The following is a 23,601-nucleotide window of genomic DNA, read 5'->3' as shown; positions in this document are numbered from 1 at the left end:
ATTTTTGTCCTATGCTAATCACAGCGGTCAAAGGGAGATCACTGTTATATATTTATGTTTATACACTTATGATAAATTTTTATGATACAATAAATTGTAAAGCCTCAAACATCTTCTAAGCTGAGTTAACTACAAAGGAACCAAGGGTTATGAAATATATAAAGGATGACAAACAACACATCAATTATACAATGAAAACTACAGTGACAAGCCCTTTAGTCGAAACTTCAAATATAACCCAGCCCGCATTTACCCGTGTTTAAACCTAAACAGCCCAACAAGGATCAGAATACAATGTGCTGTTGTACTTCTTCTTCTTAATGCAAACATAATATCAATATGCCAGGCAAGTAAATGTTAGCCCTTATTGTTTTGATCCTTTGAAACAGTTTGAAATACATGTACCTCAAAAACAAAAATCTCTGAAATATCGTTGTTGCGCAGTCATGAAATTTGAAGTAGCCAGTGCCCAGACAAACTAGTTAACTAAAGGATATTTAACGATTACATATTTGCGGTATTGCAAAATACAAAAAAGAGCCTGACACGATTTGATCAATTATTAACAGTACGTCTATTGAAAATAAATTTAGTGTGTTTAATTAACAACTGTCCTGGCAAACACGTGTTTAGATACTCATATTGATGAAATCAAACTGCTGATCATTCTCGTTACATCTGACACAACTGGGATGCTGGTTTGACAAAGCCAAGGCCTTTTATATTTTGGTGTTATGTCTTCCCAATACTTTCTCATTGATCTGTCAATAACAAAACAATACAATTAAAACACTGTAGAATGTTTACAAATAAAGTTATTAAGAATTATAGATGTCTTACTGTACCAAATGTTTCTATCGGTTTTGTAACACATGTGTAATTTACTGTAATTTTCAATCTTTAATGCTACAGAGACACTTGTTTAAAGCAAAACTGTGGTTAAAATGAATTACTAAGAGATTTTTCTGTTGTTCTAATAATTGCTGGACATCACAGGATCACATCCTACAAGACAGAGCCCTTTGTAAGTTCTAGATCAGGGTTACATTATAGACCGTCTGCACGCATTGGCATACCTGAAAGAGAGGATTTGTACTTAAGTTTTAATCGCATTCATATCATGAAAATCCATATACACTTAGTTGAATATGAACGATGTGTAGGATATAAATTAGAAATAGGACATGAATCCTAACATTTAGCCTTTTGAGGTACATTTGGCAATTTGAAGGTTACATTAAATATCTAAGTGCTTTTAAAACATCTACTCTTTGGTTGAATGCATGTTCAAGGGGATATACTTCATCTACGTACCCTCATTTCTTTTTTTACTGCAACCAGTTCCTGCTTGTCCTTAAACTGCATAATATGACAATCACAGTGGTCAAAGGGAGACAACCACGATTATTTTTGGCATGTCGAATCTCGTCCATATTTTGATGTCGTGTCTCCAGCATTTCACCTACCAGTCTGTTAAAAAGAGCAACAATACTGTGTAAACTTTCACTTCACCTACGTACCCTCATTGCTTTTTTACTGCAACCATTTCCTAAACTACTAAAGGATATTTAAGGATTACATATTTGCGGTATTGCAAAAGACAAAACAAGATTCTGACAAGATTTGATCAATTAATAACAGTACGTCTATTTTCTGGTATCGCAGTTGCCTCCCTTATACTTATGTTTATGGTTGATCTGAAGATTAAACACAAGCCGGTATAGGTTGGGGGCTAAGATCTGACATTTGTGGGATTTTACAAACCAAAAAGCCGATGTTAAACTGACAACTGGTTAAATTGACGATTGAAACAACTTAGTGTAAACGTTCTTAAATAAGTAACTTTTTATATTAAACTCGTTTTACATGACTGCTAAACAAAAAGGGATAATGTGTTTTGTGATTGAATTTATAATGAAATTATCATCTTTAATATATGCCAATACATACGAGAAAACGACACACTGTATCCTTTACATTGAGGTCCCAAGTCATTTCCTGGAAGGATTGTGTTCTGGGTGGTCTGTCATTTATCAACAGCGCTGATTAATGGCTAAATAGACCACAGCTTGACATCAAACAGCTACACCTGAAGTAATATACATAATGTTACGAAATGTGAATATTATTGGTGCTGTTAATACATAAGACTCCTATTAGTTTGAGAATGACATAGGATACCACAAACTATAGGTAAGAACGTGGTGTTTTACCAATGTCAACATACAAATAGTTGGTTTATCCATTTACAAAACATGTGCATGATATGACTTACTTTATTTACTTAATCACCATTTCTATGTTCAACATTTTTAACCTGTAAGAGGAAACTGTAATTGAAAACATCCTATTACAAAGCAAGTGTGTTTTCCACTGAACTAAAAACTTTTTCCATACAAAGCCTAATTATTGTCATGGATTGGCCAATAGGGACCTTAAAATGTGAAGCCTACACACTATATTATAAATGTTAGTTATAACCTCAACCATTACCTGCTTTCCTCAAAATGTATATCATTAGTTCTACCACGGCCCTTGAGAGACATCTGTGTTTTATCTAGTTTATCGTAGTTTATCTAGCATACCAGATCCGTCAAAACTGTCAACAAAGTGTTCAGAAAATAACTGTCAAACATTCGAATGCAATTTTCTGTTTTTTTTGTGCAAGCAAGGCATCCACATTCAATGTACAATACTATAATATAGTACAGCCTTAATATAATGCTTTTATGATAATGTTAAAAAATCGGAGGGCGTCCGCAACAGATAATTTGTCTATGTACGTTTAGTCGAAAAATAGTATCGATCAGTTGTGATTATCATTTAAGTATGTTTTTCTATTTTGTAAAACAATTCTTCGGAAAACAATATTAAATATTAAACTACTTAACATCACTTTCAATCTTGAAATAAATGCTCATTGGTTACAAAGGGAATTTGTTTTATTAAGCAATTTAGATTTCATATCTTCAAACCAGGCCAGGAGCTTGCAGCATGAAGACTAATTGTTGAGTGTCGTTCATCTTATAGCACAGTAGTATCAAGTTTTATCTCACTCTTGCAATACTTTGCAAACACAACAGAACGTTTTATCTGCAAACTACATCTACCTTTGCTTCAGGTTCATGCCGGACAATCCCGAACCACACGCTGTCAGGACGCTCACCTTGTGACCTTCACATCAGACATTCAGTGATGTCTACTCGTTTCCAACTTAAAAAGGAAGTTTTTACTGCAAATCGAAAGAAACACCAATCTCCCGAGCAAATATCTACACTAAGTAAAACAGAACATGGTAATATATACTAGCGTATCGGAGAGGAATGAAGCAGTATCGAGCTTAAAAACGTTTCGGCAAGTGAATGGCACTCTCATTCCTATTATTGTTTGTAGTTTAAATGTGCAAAATCGGTTACATTAAATCCCCTCCCCGATTAATGTCGGTTCTTACTGTAATTATTTTCTCAAGCTGATGATAATTCAATGCATCAGAGGTGATGCCGGTTTCACTGATCATCAGCCTATCTTATTTCATTATTGCGTCTTTAGTATAACGCCACCATATATGTCTGTAAATAATTAGATATCAATCATTATATTCGATAAAGGCCTTTTCTAAAAAAACATAGAGCTGAACAGATTTCAGCTTTTTTTAAGTTCTGGTTTAACATCTTTATTTGATACAACAATACTAATACAGATAATTAGCTTTCGTTTTAAAACGATCAATTAATCCAGACTTGAAACGTTATTTGTATCAAATTACTACAGGTAAACATGGGAATATATTTTATATGTTAGCTCTCTCATCCAACATTTACCCCTTTCAAAATAGTATTTTAATAGTTGAAATAACGTATAGAATACTATAATTCGGATGTTCAGAATATGTACAGAGCAATGTTTGAGTCCATATATCTTGCCTTGATATCTACCTGTTGTTGTTATTAGCCACATCGTACCACAAAATGCCTCATGTGATCTCGAGCTCAGAGATTCGGTGTTGGGCGGATGCTCGTAACAGCCTATCGGAAAGAAAGCATTCGCTCAAGTTTAGCTGTTAGCTTTTTTTAAGTACATCACTGATGAATGCAAGCTTTAAATCACTCTGGCTTAAACTGGAATAAATAATGTTAATACAAGGTAGATTGCATTTTGTGTTAAAGCCCAGTGCATTTTATAAGCAGTATTTCATGAAATTTGTAATGTAATGGACAAACTTAAGTTTTTCATCAAAGATTCCCAAAGCAAAGAACCATCCTTTTGTTGACTTACTTATCTTAAGTCTTGATACTTCTGTAAACATGCTATTGACTTTACACCATCAGGTGACTAGGGCAGCCGTATTCGTAGTTCTGATATATTACCAATTTTAAAGACAAACGTGAAATGTATTTATATGCGTTACTGATTTGCTAGCTGAATAGTTCAAGGACAAAACACTAGCCACCTAGCAAACGTAATTTGTAACAACAACCAATACCTGCTTATCCTTTAGTTGCAGAATAGACTCGTTCAAGCGGTTTCAGGGATTCAACTACGTTGCCGTTTTGACATAACAAAAAGCAGTTATTATTCCAATTGTTGTGTCTATAGCAATCCACCTTATCGGTCTGTAAAAAAAAAATCAATTGAAATCGAAAGGTTTCACCAACAGTCATTTACAATTACCTTCAATGCATGAATGTTATATCTTTGAAATATCGAAAGCATGTGGACACAGATATATATTTCAACTTTTGGGTTTGTAACGTCAAATGAGTTCCATGCAACATTTAGATAACCTATCATAAGACAACAATATTAATACATAGTCGTTGTGGTATAATTTGAATCTAGATTAAACAGATATATCTGCCAAAACAGTTTACCATCTAGGGACAGATGGTGATTTACACAAATTGAATACAGACGAGGCAACTATTCTGTCTAGTTTCTGATTCTAGCCAAAGTGTCTGCCAAAAAAATATGTTTAATGATCGTCATGAAATGAACATGATTTAAATATAAAATGACATTACAAACTCTAGTGTTTTTCCATACACTGACTAATCCAAACACTAAAAAAACGTATACTCAATGAATTAGTCGGTCCTTTGAGCTTGCAGGATCGAATTCAACCTCTGTGTGTCTTTATCATTTTTAGTGAACTAGTATTAATATTTCTCTGAATCTTGTTTTTTATTATTCAACAATGATTGTACTTTTTAACTTCAAACGACATCTGCCTTTTCGTCTGGACCACATTTTGCCAGTAGGCGTCCCTTGTCATATAAGAATCAGGAATACAGTCAAGTCTGCTCGTATCCATCTTAAACAGAACGTTTTACTAGAAATAAAATCGAAACACACAACAAATTTAATAATAAACCAATTGAGGAACGTATAATATATACTGGATAAATCAGGAAACTTGCGTAATATTATCAATTATTTAAATATTAAGAGCAAGTCACCCAACAGTAAGCCATAATTGGTAGAAAACAAGCAGTATCGAGCTCAAGTTAAATGTCTAGAACGCAATTTGAAATAACACTGTCAATTATATCAAAAGTCAATTAGGCTACTGAATGTGCGAGTTTTAAAGTGCAAACATGGCTGCCTTACACACCTAACACACCTTAACCGATAAATATTGGTTCTTACTGTGTCAAATATGATATATGAAGCTGGTGATGATTATCTTTACTTGAGCAGTGATGCAGATTTCACTGATCCTAAGATTGTCGTATTCCGGTGTCGTGTCTTTAGTATTACGCCATATTTATCTGCCAGTAACAAAAACACCACTGAGAACTTTTAAATTCTGTTTAACAGACTCAGTTATAAGACATTATCTTCAATTTGAAATGATTTCCTCCCAAACAGTGCCTATTGCTGAACACAGCTTTCATCTTTTGTTTCAATACTAGATACAGAATTAATATCACAGATAATCAGAACATCTTGTCGGCCATTGGAGTATTTATTATAACTAGAACATAACCGTTAATGTGTAACAAATGACTACGGAAGACAGTGGAATATATTTCATCAAACACATGATCCTTATAATACATTTTTATAACTAAAATTATGCATAAAATACAGTGATTTTAGAGGCGTCTAGTTCAAATGAACATAACAATGGAGCAGTCCATATGAATTATCTAGCCTTCAAACGTTAAGCCCGTACTATACATACTTTTACATCTAATATTATGTATAATGTACTGTGTGTTTTACCAAGCCATCTACCTTCGATTCAGGTAACTGCCGGACAACCACTCAGGATCACATCCCACAAGAAATTGCCTCAGATAACCTAAGATACAGAGCTCCAGTGTGAGACGCGTGCACGTAACAGCCCATCTGAAAGAAGCCATTTGCCAATTTAAGTGACATTTTGTTTGAAATCCAAATATGAAAGAAACCCTTCTTTGACCATTTTGGAGGACATTTATCAGCTTTATAAAAAAAAAAAAAATACTTTTGCGCAAGTTATCGAAAAGAGCCCAAATATGTGACAATCAATATCTGTGTATCTCAAGTCTATCAATCAAAGGGAGAAAACTCCAGTTTGAGTTATAAATAGCCACTGCTGTTCACATTTAAATGTTGTGACTTACGCTTCCATTTTTAGTACATTTTAACAAAATTCGTTTAATGAATTGATATAATTGTTAAAATTGAACTTGTCATAGATAAGACAATTCAGATTAAGAAATGCCATTACTGATTAAGATAGATGCATCTTTTCTACATTGATTTAACCTGAGAAGAATACTGTGTCTTTAAAAGAATACAAATAACTCTTGAATATTCAAATATGATATAAATTGTATGTAAAGGTTTGAATATACACAATGACGCTGTGTACCAGCCAAAAAATGGAACATGTATGGGAAAAATCATTGTTTTGAAAGAAATGATACAATACAATGAACTAAAAGCATTTCGTTACCAATATTAGTTTGCTATTTCTAAAGACTGATGTTTTAAATTTTTAGATCACACGACTGTTGTTATTCTTTATTGGCTTTGAGACATTTAAACAGCCATATTGAAAGGCGTAAACAGTTGTTTCCGTGCCAACATAAGATCGTTTTAGCCAGGTGGATAGGAATAACACTTCTTCCTCTATACTTACGTTTTACACGTTCACACCCCATCATTTGTACAATGTCAGTCGATGTTTAGTCAGTTGTCGGAACACTTTAATGAACTAGCATCTTCTTTAAATCCGTTTGTTTTTTCATTCATCTGCCATTTAGTAAAACATATCTGAAAATCAATTCCTCACGGGTTTTCAAAATGTTGGGTTCATAATAATGCTTTTATAATTGACTCAAATGCGCGTATTTTGTGATGAAGATTATATCATTCAAAGTAAAAAGTTCTTTTAAATATCCTTTTTCATACATGTGAGGAATAGTACACCCATTGACACTCGACTCTATCTGAATATGGGTCACTGATGTATAGCTCCTTTAAAATTACTGCGGCACATTTTTGTTTTGACTGAGATCCCTATCACGGATGGTTAATAATGCTTACATACTGTAACGATAATAACATATCAGGTATCATGCCAATCATAATAGTGAACTTGAATAGTAAAATATTCCTTTGGTACCTAAGTTAAATACCCTAATATTTGTCCATGTGAAGAGTACGCTTATTGACACACACCTCTAAAAACTTGTTGAATTTTAAATTTAAAATATCGTCTTTACGTTATGTTATTTGGCTTTACTTTTATCAATTTCAGCTTAGTTTACAAAAACCTATATTCGGAATATTTTCGGAGGCTTTGTGTTTATTTTTATTTATTACTGTACTTGTACTGCGGTAACGTTCAAGCACTAAGAAATGATAATTATACTTTCATTTTCTCTTTCTGTAAATCAACATACTATAAAAAAAATTAAAAAAGAACTATTTCAGTTAAGTGGTCATATGAAGAGTAAAATAAGTAAGAGTCGTGCAGCCCCAACATCCCCGCTCATATCTTTGTAGATTACAACATCTTATTGTTTAACCCAAAGCGTTCAAATAGTAAATAAGTAGATTTAACAGGGGCTAGAGTTGCAATGATTCGCTCCGATGTATCGAACATCAGGTTTTAAACTCACTGATTCGATTCAATACAGCAACCCCAAATTTTGATTCGGTCCGCATATTAAGCATTTATGCCACAAAATTATCCGCATTCTAAACATGTCGACCTTTATTACGAGGCGTGCAATTGGTTGATAGTTAATCTGCCATCCAATTTTTTAAAAAGTTTCATGCTTACAAACCTGGTAACATGGCGTCCTCGTTAATGAAATTAATAACAAAACGATGTCATGTTATCGTCGTAAATGTTATCAACTGGTAGTGTCTGTGTTAAGTGTGTGTTCTTTTTTGGTTATATAACTTTGTAAACATGATGTTGAGTTAATACAATGTTGTTCTTGATAAAACATTATCCAAGTTTTTCATTGTTGCAATGATTTAACAATCTTTTAATATACAACTTAATATTAGATTGCTGCAATTGGTAAAAAATGAATGCATCGTATCGAAAATAATCGAATCAAAATGTTTGATATCGGAATCTAATCGAACTTTAAGTGATTCGTTACAGCTCTAACAGGGACTGCTTTAAAAGTAACTACCTAAGCTCGAGCACTGCGCAGCTTCAATTTATATGCAATTCATTATTATTCAAGAAGCAATGCAATATTTGGCAGTAGCGTGATGTATAACAATATTATTCATTCAAATTAAGTCCGTTTAATATACATTGACGAAGATGAACGAACTCGATATTGATATAACATGTTAAAGGGTTATCGTATTAAACAAACTATATTACTTACTTTACAATTGTGAAAAAACTGAACAATTATACAGCTTAATTCCGTATCTCGTACCTAAAAAATACGGTTTGGCGATGACGAAAATATCGAGCGCATAAATCGCTTTTTGAAGGAATTAAGGTGTCTGGCATTCACACGCTCAATATGACTTGTGAGTTTTTGTTTACAATATGGCTGTATATTCTCACACGCTTATCAACTAGCACGATATGTGTATGAATGGCTTTCATAGGAATAACAAGTCAAAATAACCAGTATTAACTCATGACAGAGAGAATACACGTGTGCTATAAAGTGCGCCTTTGGGAAGTCAACAAAACATAAATCTTGAGGGTTTTGACTTTTTGAGCACACTTTTGTTTTGGCATTACATGCAAACGCAATGTTACTGTTAGCAAAAAAATGTTGCCTTTTGTTATTGAAGTATGTCCATGTTATGAAAAATATTTTCAAAATTAATGAAATGTTGCAATATCAGATGCAGGCCCTAATTTCTGGAAACTTCTTAAAGCTAATCTCAATATGTTTGTGTTTCTGTATAATGCGTTATATTTTCTTCTTTAAGAGGTTTATAGAGGAATTATCATTATACTTATTACAGTAAACCATTTTTCATTGATCAAAATTGATTTTAGTATGTATTTTGGCTAATTGAAATAAGCTTCGTAAGCCTGTTAAGCTTAAGAAGTCTCGAGAAATCGGGGCCTGATGAATGACTTGTGATCATTGTGTGAAATGTCCATCATGTAGTGATATGATTGGAACAAAAGGTCCACAATATTAATAGGAAATTTCGTTACATAGAACAAAACGTCAAAGTTCGACATTCCTATGTCGTTTCAAAAGTTATAAACCATTCAACCAAACATACATAAATATATAAAGCAGTACTAATTGCCTTCCATCAGTACTTTAAGTACTTTGATTTTGCCTGGTGCGCTTTTTTCAGTAACACAGTTGTAAGATCAAGAAATTGGCATGCAATGAAGGTGATTCACTAGTCAAGACAGCTTAATTCTAATAAGTTTTTGAACACATTATATTAGGAAACCCATATCTACTCTGCTCTAATGCCTTCCTTGTTAATATTTGATAAGCGCTCAAATGGAATAGTTGTTTTGCATCGTCCATATACGTGCGTGCTCTTATACCTGGTAATTGATATGTGTTTAATACATGTCGGCATAGTAGTTTTTAGCTGCTGTTGTTATCTGTATGATTGAAATATCGCAACCTGTTCTAAATATGTCACAACTTTTAACTAGGGACAAGATGACATTGTCTTAGTGTGATTGTTTTCCCTCCCATCGTTATCCAACTTCATTTTCATGCTCCTATAGATATAAAAATGTATTGATTAAAAGTATATATTTCAATAATGTCTTGCATCACGATGAGTTAACAACATATAGTATATCAATACGAAATCAATGTTACAGGATGACAGCATATCCTCGACTGTCAGTTAAAATAGCACAAGGTCTACTCGTTTCATCATTCCAATTCAAAGTGCGACGTATAAAGTATTACCTTAGACGTAAGTTTCGAATGGTCCTGGACATTGCCTTGTGCATTACAGCGGATGTTACACTGGAAATTGCCACATACGTGCCTTTTGTTAAACATGGGCGTTGTCTTGGGAATGTCCCACGACGTCGCCATGTTGCTTTACAATTTGCTCTAGACGTTGCTGTAAACATTTAACATGGGTGTTGCCTAGTGAGCTGCCCAGGGCGTCGCCCGTTGCATAAAACGGGGCATTGCCTTTGGAAATGTTCCAGCCATAGTCATACATATAGCCCTGGACATTGCCATGTATATCACTTTCGGAGTTGCCGTGGACTCTGTTTCACACGTGGTTATGTATATAACGTTTGGCATAGCATTGTGAATTGCCCCCATCGTTGTCATGTATATATAATTGAATATTACCATTAGCATTGTGAAGGGCGTCTTGGGAGAATGCGATGTATGTAGCCCTGGGAGTTGCTGAAGGAGCTGCCCCGGACGTTGTCATTACTCATACGATGTGTTTCTTTAGGAATCGCCTCGGACCGACTTTGTCAAAAAACAACGCCTGTGTTGCCTCAAACGTTTCCATGTATACTACCCCGGGTGTTTTCGTAGGTGAAGCAACTTATGTTGTTCTGTATATAACCGTGCATGTTGCATTTAGAACGTTCCATCGACACTGCCCTCTTTAAATCCTTAAGAAGTGTATTGGTAATTGTCCTAGCCGTTAGCATGTAAAAACCGTTGCTTGTTTAGACATTTCGCTGCGTATAACCTTTGGGTTGCCTTGGGATTAGCCACAAACCATTTCCATCAACATGAAGCCTGACGGTGCTTTGGGAATCGCCCCTGAGTTTAATGTGTTAATATTGCATTCTTTAATGTTGCCTAAGCAATTGTCCGATGGCGTTGCCATGCGTATAACAATAAACGGTTCACTGTAGATAACCCTAGGTGTTGCCTTTTCTGTAGTTGTTCACATAAGTATTGCAATTTATCGCCAATTCTATATGCCTTTCACAAACAAGGCTAGTTAAAAAAAATCCTTCATTACCATTGATAAGACAGACTTTTTATAGTGTACCAACTTTACCAACATTGTTCGTAGTCTCGGGGCTACCTTAATTCCTTAAAATAGGCCGTTTTGAAAGGCAAGCCCAACAAACTAGTATTTTATGTTAAGGGAAGGAACTCTAGGATTTAAAACGGTAATTAGCATCGAAGAGTTCCTTTACATGTGTTTACTTGACATACACACATACACCTATAACTAAATGCAAAATCGACTAAGATAACAACAAATAAGACATATTTCTTGAAATTGCACAGTGGTAAAATAATGAACATCATAATGACAAATGGTAAAACGAAAAGAAAGTGATAATTGATCAATTATTATTAGTATCAAACTTATCATCAAAGGTCACATTTATGTAGTAGTATTCCATGTTCGGTCGTAACCCTGACTTTACTAAACATAGTTCGGCCTGTACAGTAGTGTCCCTTTCTTTCAGCTGAAGTTTTGGTTAATGGCAGCTAGATTATAATTCTATGATAACTATTTAAAATTGTGTCATGAAGACAGTTTAGAGAACGTATAATTTTATTCAACGAAACGGATTATTAATCTTAACGATAGTTGGAATCAATACCTCTGCTAAACTGGATTCACGATGTACTCATATTGATACATACATGTATAATGTTTGTTGTCGTGTATGCTTCTTGTGCGTGCGTAGTTTAAAACCTGGTAATTGAGTGGTGTGCAATGAAACTGGCATATAAGGGTTTAGCCGATATCGCTCTTTATAAGGTTTAAATGTTGCCATTTGTTTAAAATGTATCACAATGTTGTATCCACTGCCAATACTATTTGTCTGAGTGTGATATGCTCACTGCCCACAGTTATTCAACTGTGATTACAACGGAAATTGTGTAGTTTCCATTAGTTCAATCTTGTTCCTAATTTGTGTTCAATTTTATTTATTTTATTTTAAAATAATAATTAATTAGATTAAACTTAGTTCAAATTAAACATGATTTACTTGTATAGTATATATAGTAGTGTCCCTTTCTTGAAAAACATTGCGAGGGTAGATAGAACGGTAGCTAAGCCATCAGTTAAGGAAATTAATAAGGTGCATTTTAGTTGGTTACTTATCCAGGTGAATAAATACACGCTTTCCAACAAAAAAGGCATTTTCCAGCAGCTGCATATGTGATTTTGTTTAGATTCATTCCCAAAAGGCTCAATTATACCTGTGTTTTATATAAAGGGAAGAAACTCTTTAATCTAAAAGAGGATTCAGCTAAAAAAGTTGCTTTACCTTTGTTTACTTGTCATCCATACTAATTGCTATAAATAAATGCAACAAAAACAAAGAACAAAACCAATAAGACACATTTTGACATATATCGGCACAAGAATAAACACCTAAATGGCATATTGCCGAACGAAAGAAAGTGATCATTGATGTATACAGTTTTATTGTTCACGCAAAACATACAGTATGAGAAAAGATATAAATACATGTTATGCAGAGTACATATGTACTAAAGTATAAATATAGGGCGTTCAACCAGGCTATAAGCGTTCTAAATACATCTAATTTATTCAAACAAGATACATATTCAGATTAATTAACAGTTCAATTAATATTTAGTGCAAGCCATGTAAGATTTACAGTGTTTTACATATTGCCATGACAAATTTGCCATTCATTAGGTCATTCTCGTTCATAATACATGAAAATCCAAGAATATGTTCAATATTTCTGTTTACATAGTTCAATAATCTACGCTCAATTATTTAACACATGTATAAAATATTGTAATTTTGAAATATTTCATAATACAGAGGCAGTTGATTGAAGCAATTCTTTGACCAAAATGAATTACTATTATTATTATAAATGCTGGACATAATAGGATGAAATCCTTCCAGCTAAAGTCTTTTGTAACCTCCAGATTAGTATTGCAGTGTGGACCGTGTGCACGTATTGACATATCTGAAAGAGAACATTTGTATTATTGATTCATTCGCAAGACACAGTTAACTATCCGGTCTCAGAGTCCTATGGTTACTTGTGGTTACTTGTTTGAGAAATGTCAGGACTCAACACCATCTGATGGATAAGGTTTCAAAATTGCGATTTATTTAACCTTAATATTCATAGAATGTCTATTGAAGATGGGTGCATTGTTTCAGTATGAACATGCAAGGCTACGTCAATTGGCTTACCGCAGTATATCAATTAAGTAATGACACACTCTGTTCATCTGCATTTGAAATAAATTTTGGACAAAACTTATATAATGAATACCTGGGGTAAAACTGCCATAACAGCTTTATTGTCTTGCCTCTTTAGGGAAAATATCAATGTCAATTGTCAACCGTCATAACTTTTGCACAATTTAGCTAAGGTTTCTTCATTTTTATAGAAAAATGTTAAAAATTAAAGGACAGCTCCATGATATTAACCTGACAACCAAGAACAACATCATTACAGGAATTTCTCATGTGACCTCAAGATGAGTGATTCAGTGTTGAATATCGGAGCAAATTGGCCTTCCTGAAAGAGACCATTTGCACTTATGAACCAATCGCAAACACACCATTTAAATTTATATAAACTTAATTTAATAGGTACGTGGAATAAGGTAAAACATTTAGGTATGAAATCAAGTCCATCATACAAGAAACTTTATATAAAGTCGGGTATATGATAACAAGAAACATAAGCTCAATGAGCTATTCTCTGGCATTAATAACAAACATACATAACATAATTGAACTTAAAAATAAACTGGTGAACTGTAAATAAAAGTTCCCGTGGCTAAAATACTATTTTCATTAAGCTTGTCTAAGATGAGATCATAGGGCAGGCAGTCAAATGCTTTTGAGAGGACCATTAAAGCTAGGGCGACATATTTGATCTCATCAACGGCTTTTTCCAAGGGTCATCCACTACCCTCACGGGGTATTTTAACATATATATGTTGTTATGAAAGCTGTCATAAAAGCAGAATGAAAACATATATCAATATGAATAATGATCAGTTGATCATTAATGACCCGTTCATATAGCTCGTAAATAACATCAAGCCTTTTAGGTGTATTTTCATCAATTTCGAGCTTAAATTTAAAATACTGGCAATTTTAAGACAATTTCAGTTTGATTAAAACAATGTTAAGAGAGATACACTACATCGAATCAACCCCCTTGCCCGGTTTAGCAGGTATTTAGTCCTTACTGCAACTAGTACCTGCTTGCCCAAAAACTGCAGGTTTGCCCTATTCTTTTTACAGCGGTCAAAGAGAGACAACTGTTATATTTTTTGATGAATCCAATGTCGTTAACAATTTGGTGTTGTGTCTCCGGCATATCACATACCAGTTTGTCAAAAAAGCAACAATTATGTGAAATCTTTAATGATATTTTACTATTTTAATCATGTACTATTGTCTCGAATATGATAAACGGTCGTCTCCAAAAGTTATCTGCAGCCTAACATAAAGACGACACAACAATAAAATTAAATTTGATAAAGACTAGACAAAAATAAACATAACATTGATAAGCCCAATATACTTGAATAGTCTTCAATTAGATGTTGCTACAATACAAACATGCATTAATCTGCAATCAAATATAACGAAATCTGTTATCGATAAAGACACATACTTACGAAAGGTGTTCACAAACTCATTAAACGAAATATTGCCATTAGGTCAAAGGTTTTCATAAAATAAAAGCAAAGTAGGTGTGTTTGGCAATTCCCTCTGTCAATTCCTTCTCCTTCAGTAGGAGGTTGCTTACCTGATACTTCAATATGACATTTTCCGTAAACAATACATCATTTCAGCAATAAAGACAATTCTAAACAACTGTGTTCACCTTAACCCCATGATTAACCAATAGACAAATGACATATGGCTATAATGGCTCAACAAGTAAGTGTTTTGAAATAAGTCGTTACCCACATGTATCACATGTATCTAGATATCTACCTGTGATTCTGGATATTCATCGGACAAAAAAGGCCATATCCTGCTAGGAATAATCACATGTGACCTCCAGATCACGAATTTAGTGGAAAAGTAATATTCCTCTTTCTGAAAGAGAAATATGCACTTACGATTAAGTTTTATACACAATAAATTGTTTAGCCTCAATAATCTTCTAAGCGAAGTTAACTACAAAGGAACTAAGGGTTAGAGAATCTATTAAGGATGAGAAACAACACATCAATTATACAATTAAAACAACAGTGACAAGCCCAGAAGTCGAAAATTCAAATATAAGTCAGCCCGCATTTACCCGTTTTTAAACCCAAACCCGAACTAGATCAGAGGGCAATGTTCTGTTTTCTTCTTAATGCAAACAAAATATCAACATGCAAGGCAAGTAAATGTGGGCCTTTATTGTTTTGATCCCCTGAATCAGTTTGGCATACCTCAAAGTTTGGGGTAAGATCTGACTATTTTAGTGTTAATTTACAAACCATAATGCCAACATATTGAATTGAGGATTGAAACTACTAAGTACAATATATTTACTCTTATAAGTAACTTTTATATGTTACAACGAGTACATGACTGCTTAATGTAAAAAAAATAATGTTTCATGCAATTGTATCTTTAATGCAAGTATCATCTATCAGATATGCCAATACAAGTGGACGACTTACACTGAATCCCTAACACTGAGGTCACATTAAGCACTTCCTGGAAGTGTGGTGTTCTGGATGGTCTGGCATTTACCAACAATGCTGATAGATGGCTAAGTAGACCACAACTTGACATCATTCAGCTACACCTGAAGTAATATACATAATGTTCACGAAACGTTAATTGTATTGGTGTTGTTAGTACATAAGTATTCCCATTGGTTTTAGAATGACATAAGACACCAGGAAATATATGTCAGTATTTCCTATGTCAAATAGACAAATAGTTTATACATTTACAAAACAAGTGTATGTTATACCTTTCTTTATTCATTTGGTCACCATATCCATGTTCCGCATTTATAACCTTTAAGAAGAAACTCGGTCCTAAAAAGAAATAAAAAAAACAGTAACACAAAACAAATCATTCCAAACAAGTGTTTTCCACTGAACAAAAAAGCTTTCCCTCACAAAGCTTAATCTTTGTCACGGATTAGCCAAAACGGATAAATCAAACCGTTTTTGTTTTGTAAAATATTACAAGCAGAAACTGTCTTGGTTAAAAGAGAAAATTCAGGTTGGTTCAAATGATCAATTCAGATATATCTTAAATGTTCCATATATTTAACCTATAAGAGGAATATATGTTCAAAAAGAATCAGGACATAACAGTAACACAAAGCAGGTGTTTTTAACTTAACCCTACTCATTTCTCATACAAAGCCTGATCTTTGTCATGTTTAAGCCAAAAACGTCATTAAAAAGCCAATCCTACACACTTTATTTTAAATGTAAGATATAATCTCAAACATTACCTGCATTTCTCAAAATGTAAATCATCAGTTAAACACCAGTCAGCGAAAGCAGAATCCAGGCTTGTCAAAGTCCGAGGTAGTTTATTCGGCATACCGCCTCATCTGAATGTCAATTGAAAAACTGCCAATGTTTTATAAATTCAGTTATTAAACATGGCGTTTATTAAGAAAATATTCTCTCAGCACAAGTGCAAGTAGCTGAAGCAAGTCAACTTCTGAATCTACAGGCAAAAATAAAAACAAGACAATACTGATAGTAATGATATTAAAATTTTCTTTAAGATTCAGCTTTTCGATTGTTGAATGAGAGAAGTAATATTAAAATTACTCAAGTCAACAAAGACATTTATTTTTCAATTCTTCCATCCGACATTTATAAGTTATTAACCAAATCCGTACAAACTGTCACCGAGAGTTCACAAAATCACTGTCAAACATCCGAATACAATATTCTGTTTTTCTTCAGATGTTTATGCAAGCAAGGCACCGACACTGTAATTTGAGTCAGTTGTCATAATCATTTAAGTATGTTTTTCATTTGTGATAAACCAATCATATATCAAACTACTAAACTGCACTTTCAATCTTGATATAAATGCCCATTTGTTTAAAACAGAATTTGTTATGCAAAGCAAATAAAATTTCATATCTTCAAAAGGCCTTGAGCTTGCAGGATGAATACTTATGTGCAAAACTGATATGAAGATTTTTTGAGTGTCGTTTATCTTTTATCTCAATATTGAACTATTTTGCAACCATAACTCTCAGTTTTAATAGCAAACTACATCTACCTTCCCTTCAGGTGCAAGCCGGACAACCCTGGACCACATGCTGCCAGAAAGCGCCATTGGGCCCTTCCGAACAGGAATTCAGTGTTGACTGTCGTTTCTATCTTAAATAGAAAGTTGTTACTGCAAATGCTATCGAGAAACACACTTATCTCCCAATCAAATATATAAACTTAGTGAAATAGAACGTTGAAGTATTGTATATTCTGTGGAAACAGGCGTAGAATTATGGATATTTTAAGGAACATGACACCCTACAAGAAGCCGATATTGCTGGGAAGCAAGCAGTATCGAGCAAAAATAAAATGTTTCGGCAAGTATTAAATGGGTAAGTGGTTGTGCTAATACAGTTTGCAGATAAATTGTGCAAAATGGCTACACTACAAACCACCTCCCTGATAATTGTCGTTTCTCACTATATCCATTTCCTCAAGCTAAAGATGATTTTCTACATGAGCAGTGATGACGGTTGCACTGATCCTCAGTTGATCGTATTCGAATGCTGTGTCTTAAAATACCTTCATAATTTCCTGCCAATAAAATCGGTTATTAGTTATTAATCATTTTATTCGATCAAAAATCCTTTTCTCAAAAATAGTGCATATATCTGGTTCAATAGCTTTATATAAAGGGGATACAACAACGATATTACAGATATTAAGCTAACCGATTTTAAACCAGACATAAGGGTATTTATCATAGCAAAAACATCATCCAGACTTTACAAGACATTTGCATCAAATTATTACAGGTAAAAATTGGAAAATATTATTTCATTATTTCTTACATACGTTTTACCCCTTACTACACATTATGCATAAAAATAATAATATCTGAGCTTGAGATCATATGAGACATATTCTGGTCGGATGTGGCCAATAACAACAACAGGTAGACATCAAGGTAAGATATATGGACTTCATTCAGTATTGCTTTGCACAGATTCGGAAATTTTATTATTATTTCCATACAGTCTTAATAGTTCTATACACTCTTAGCACTATTAAGTATACCAATAATGAATGTAAGCTTTAAAGCACTTAACTCGGGATAAAACTGGAGACAAAATGGTACACAAGGTGGATTTTGTTTTAAATCCTGAGCCTGTTAAAGGGAGTATTTTATTTAAATAATATTTAATGCAATATACACGATACAATTTGTCGTCAAAGATTTAAAATGCAAAGAACAATCCCAATGTCCATTTACTTATCTTGACACTTGACACTTCAGTAAAAATGCTGTTGACTTAATACTTTCAAATGACAAGCACATACGTATATCTAGGTCTGAAATATATCCAAGTTTATATACAAACGTCCTGTCTTGTTCTATTATTAAAATTCGTTACTGAGTTGCTAGCTGAATAGACCAAAGACAAAATACTAACGTATAATATATACTGAGTAAAGAAGAAAACTTGCGTAATATTATCAATTATTTAAATATTGTGAGCAGGACACCCAACAGTAAGCTATTGTTGGCAGATATCAAGCAGCTCAAGAACAATGTCTTTGCAATTTCAAATAGTAGTGTAAATTATATCAAAAGTAAAACATGCAACTGAATGTGCGAGCTTTAATGTGCAAAATGGTCGCCTTACAAACCTAATCTGATAATCATCGGTTCTTACTGTGTCCAATATCATACAAGAAGCTGATGATGATTCTCTGTACTTGAGCAGTGATACAGGTTTAAATGATCATCAGCTTGTCGTATTCCGGTGTCGTGTCTCAAGTATTACGCGATATATATCTGCCTGTCAATAAAAAACATTTTAAACATGTTTAACAAACTCAGTTATATAAAATGATTACCTCTCAAACAGTGCAAATTGCTGAACACAGCGTTCATCTTTTGTTCCAATTCCAGATACAGAATTAATCTTACAGATAATCAGAATATTTTGTCGGCCATTGGAGTATTTATTATAACTAGAACATAACCACATTATATCATAAATGTGTATCAAATGACTACAGAAAATAGTGGAATATATTTAATCAAACATATGCCCCATTATCATACATTATTTTTATAACTTAAATTATGTATAACATACAGTTATTTTAGAAGCTCCTTATTCATATAAACGTCACAAGTGTGCAGTCCATATAAATGTTTAGCCCGTACTATACACATTTTTACATCTAATATTATGTTTAAATTACTGTAATTTTAAATGCTTCAAATACTTCGGTCTATATGCTTTACCTAGCCATCTACCTTCGATTCTGGTAACTGCCGGACAACCACTCAGGATCACATCCCACAAGAAAGTGCCTCAGATAACCGAAGGTACAGAGTACCAGTATGATACGAGTGCACGTATTAGGCCATCTGAAAGGAGCCATTCGCCAATTTAAGTGACATTTGTTTGAAATCCAATTACGTAAAAAACACTTCATCGATCATTTTGGTGGACATTTAACAGCTTGAAAACAGAAAAAACTATACTTTTGCGCAAGCTATCGAAAAGAGCCCAAATATGTGACAATCAATATCTGTGTATCTAAAGTATATCAATCAAAGGGAGAAAACTCCAATTTGAGTCATAAATAGCTACTGCTGTCCACATTTAAATGTTGCGACTTACGCTTGAAAAGTCCATTTTTACAAAATTCGTTTAATGAATTAAAATATTTGTTAAAATTGAACTTGTCATAGATAAGATTATTCAGATTAGGAAACGCCAATACTGATCGATACATATTTTCCTGCATTTTTACCTGAGAAAGAACTGCGTTTAATTACGAATAATTCTTGAATATTCAAATATGATTTAAATTGTATGTGAAGGTTTGAATTTACACAAGGACGCAGTGTACAAGGCGAAAAATGGTCCATATATGGGACGAATCATTGTTTTAAAATAACTTCTAAAAATCAACGAACCAAGAGCATTTCGTTACCAATATAAGTTTGCTGTTTTAAAAGAATGATGTTTTAAAATTATAGATCCCACGAATGTGTTTATTCTTTGTTGGCTTTGTGACATTTAAACAGACATGTTGAAAGGCGTAAACATTTGTTTTCGTTCAAACAAAATAGTAAGTTAAGCCAGGTGGATAGGATTTTCCCTTCCGTCTCTAAACTTACGTTATACACGTTCACTCCTCATCATTTGTAAAATATCATTCGACGTTTAGTCCGTTGTCGGAACACTATTAATAAACTAGCATATTATTTAAATCCGTTTAAATCCGTTTAAATCCGTTTTTTTTATCATCTGTCATTTAACAAAGCATAGCTGAAAATTAATTCCTCATGGGTTCTTAAAATGTTGGTTTCATAATTATATTAACTCCAATGCGCGTATTTTGTGCTGAAAATTTTCTCAATCAAAATAAAGGTTATTTAAATACCCCAATACATGTAAGGAATAGTACACCTTATGACACTCGACTCTATCTGAATGTGGGTCACTGATGTATAGCTCCTTTACAATTACTGCGCCATATGTTTGTTTTGACGGGGATCTCTTTCACGGGTGGTTAGTAATGTTTTCATTCTGTAACGTTAATAACATATCAGGTATCATTGCAATCAAATTAACGGCTAAAATAGTAAAATGTCCTTTCAGTACATGAGTTAAATAACCCAGTGTTTGTCCATTTGGAAATACTGGCTGAATTGAAATTAAAATATCATTCTCCTTTTGTTATATGGAGTTTCATTTCCTTCAAATCCAGCATCGTTTACCAAAACCCATATCCGGAATACTTTTCGAGGCACAGGCGATGAATGTGTTTAAAATATATCACTGGGCTTGCAGTTAAAGCCCAAAGGATTAAGTCACAAAAAGGAGCTATTCTAGCTTAGCGGTCATATGAAGAGTTAAATAAGCAAAAGTTAAGCTAAACACATTAGTCGGATTATAAGCATTCGGCCCATGTTTGCTTAAGATACATTTTACTGCAGAAGTCCATTTCTATCTGCAATTTGAGTAGTTCGCACTTAATAACTTTAGAGAATGGTATCTGGTAAATGAAATCATTCTTAAGTAACAAAACAATGACAAATACAACAAGTTATCATATTTTCAACGTTTAAATCACTGAACATTTGATTACACTGGAATTTATTATGCTACACTAGGTAGATTTCATTTTTTTAAATTCCAGTAGATGTAAAAAGGTATTATTGCATTGATATTCCATAGATTAAAACTGTTATTTAATGTAAAAGACACATTGCAGTGAGTCATCAATTATTATAAATGCACAGAACATTTCCTTTATTGACATACTTATCTGGAAACTTACTATTGGGAGAATGTTGATATACACCATTAGATAACTAAGACAACCGCATTGGAAAGTCCGAGATTTGCCCAACTCAAAAGGCACCCAGCTATTTGGTTGAAAACAAGACAGTTAACATTTGGAGATTTTATTTCCAACATACCACCTTATCGGCCTGTTAATAAAAGCAAGCACCAAAGATACTACTATTGTAGCAAGGTACAGTTTTAATTAGAAAGATAACTCTTGGTAAAAATGCTAGTTGGTTTATCAAGCAAAATCTCCCTTTGATTATGGTTGTTAAACACCAATGATTTTGCTGGAAAATAGTCATATGATCACTGGTTTTCATTGTGTGTAAAAATTGAATCATCAGGTCAGACAAGTTTTATTTTTTTTATGTTTGTTATGTGATAATTCACACACAAGGGTCAGTATTTGTTTGCATGTGTTGTATTTTGTATTTGTAATGTTTTGGCATTTTTTGGAATGATTTATAGTTTAATCGGCTGTATTTATTTAGTTTGTTTCATAATTTCAGTTCAGAGTTGCTCTTTTTAGTAAAAATCCATAACACATGACTTTTTTGTATGTTTAGTTTACAGCTAATAATCAGCATTTCAATAACAAAGACACCGTATGTGTGTGTGTGCGTGTGTGCATGTGTGCGTGCGTGCGTGTGTGCGTGCGTGCTTGCATGCGTGCGTGCGTGTGTTTATGTGTATGTGCGTGCGTGCGTGCATGTGTGCGTGCGTGCGTGAGAGAGAGAGAGAGAGAGGGAGAGAGAGAGAGAGAGAGAGAGAGAGAGAGAGAGAGAGAGAGCGGTTTAAAAGAGTTCAATTCCTTAAATTGGTAAGATCATTGTGAGGTGATGTTTTGTGTGTATGATATTTTTTTTGTGATCATTTGTCATATATGTATGTTTCAGGCATTTAATTAAATCTGCCGTTGAAGAGGATTAAAATGTGTTATCTAATACCTTGAACTTCACACTATCAAAATCGTTCACAAGCTCAGTCATTTACCATTGACGTTAGTGTGAGAAAGTCATGTCTCCAAACTATTACAAGCAGTTGGACACCGGCTAAGAGCATTTTGACCAGAGTTATAAGTGTAAGCAATACTATTGCAATTGTAATTTAACTGAAAAAAACAGCTATGTTTCCACGAATCAAAGTTTCAACTGGAGCTTTCATGATTAAATTATTTTGGTTGTCGAATATAATTCCAGCAGAAATAGAAGTATTTTCATCTCAGTTTGTAATATAATGCAACAATGACTTTATTTTTATTGGAAACGACATTTACCTTTGCTTCTGGCTCATGCAGGATAACCAAAGACGGCCTTCTACAAGGTCGCCCGTTGAGACCTACAGATCAGAAGTTTCCGTGCTGTCTGCATATATCCATCTTTAATGTATAATTTTTACTGAAACTGCAATGAGAAGACAATATAATTTCCTAAACAAATTTATTAACTTAGTTGATCAGAATAGTAACGTAGAATTATGAATCAAGAAAGGGCAGGAATCACAGCCAATACTGGTGAAAATAAAGCAGAACCGAGCAAAATATGATACCTAGGTAATTTTGAATGGAATTGTCAAGTTGGTCAAAATCTTTATAATCTGCACAAATGACTATACTACTGTTGTTATTCGAAAAACCTCGAAATGCAGGTTTTTAAAGCAATGCTGCGGTCCATATGCTTTTCACGGCCATCCAC

General features: G+C 33.6%; 3 long non-coding RNA genes across 12 annotated transcripts in view; all 3 read right to left on the bottom strand.

Annotated features, from left to right (window-relative positions):
- The window catches only part of LOC128240648 (uncharacterized), a 38,175-nt gene extending 14,868 nt beyond the window's left edge, over window positions 1–23,307 (bottom strand). For 2 of the 10 annotated variants that reach the window (XR_008262226.1, XR_008262230.1), the window contains exons 1-8: window positions 23,184–23,307; window positions 21,023–21,142; window positions 19,239–19,971; window positions 17,635–18,161; window positions 16,844–16,945; window positions 16,349–16,415; window positions 16,050–16,177; window positions 15,370–15,474 (exon numbers count right to left, since the gene is read on the bottom strand). This is a non-coding gene — a long non-coding RNA (uncharacterized LOC128240648). The other 8 variants (XR_008262235.1, XR_008262229.1, XR_008262231.1 and 5 more) reach the window with 8 other exon arrangements.
- Window positions 663–3,281, bottom strand: LOC128240656 (uncharacterized). The gene is made up of 6 exons (XR_008262257.1): window positions 3,111–3,281; window positions 2,494–2,599; window positions 1,951–2,089; window positions 1,315–1,470; window positions 954–1,076; window positions 663–761 (listed from the first exon to the last, which is right to left on the bottom strand). It is a non-coding gene; the product is annotated as an uncharacterized LOC128240656 (long non-coding RNA).
- Window positions 3,926–5,303, bottom strand: LOC128240658 (uncharacterized). Its single transcript, XR_008262259.1, has 3 exons — window positions 5,205–5,303; window positions 4,484–4,613; window positions 3,926–4,025 (listed from the first exon to the last, which is right to left on the bottom strand). It is a non-coding gene; the product is annotated as an uncharacterized LOC128240658 (long non-coding RNA).
- Window positions 23,308–23,601: the final 294 nt, after the last annotated feature.

Source organism: Mya arenaria, chromosome 7 (genome assembly GCF_026914265.1).
Source record: "Mya arenaria isolate MELC-2E11 chromosome 7, ASM2691426v1".
In the NCBI taxonomy this organism is placed as follows: Eukaryota; Metazoa; Mollusca; class Bivalvia; order Myida; family Myidae; genus Mya; species Mya arenaria.
This window is presented reverse-complemented; position numbering and strand designations above follow the sequence as displayed.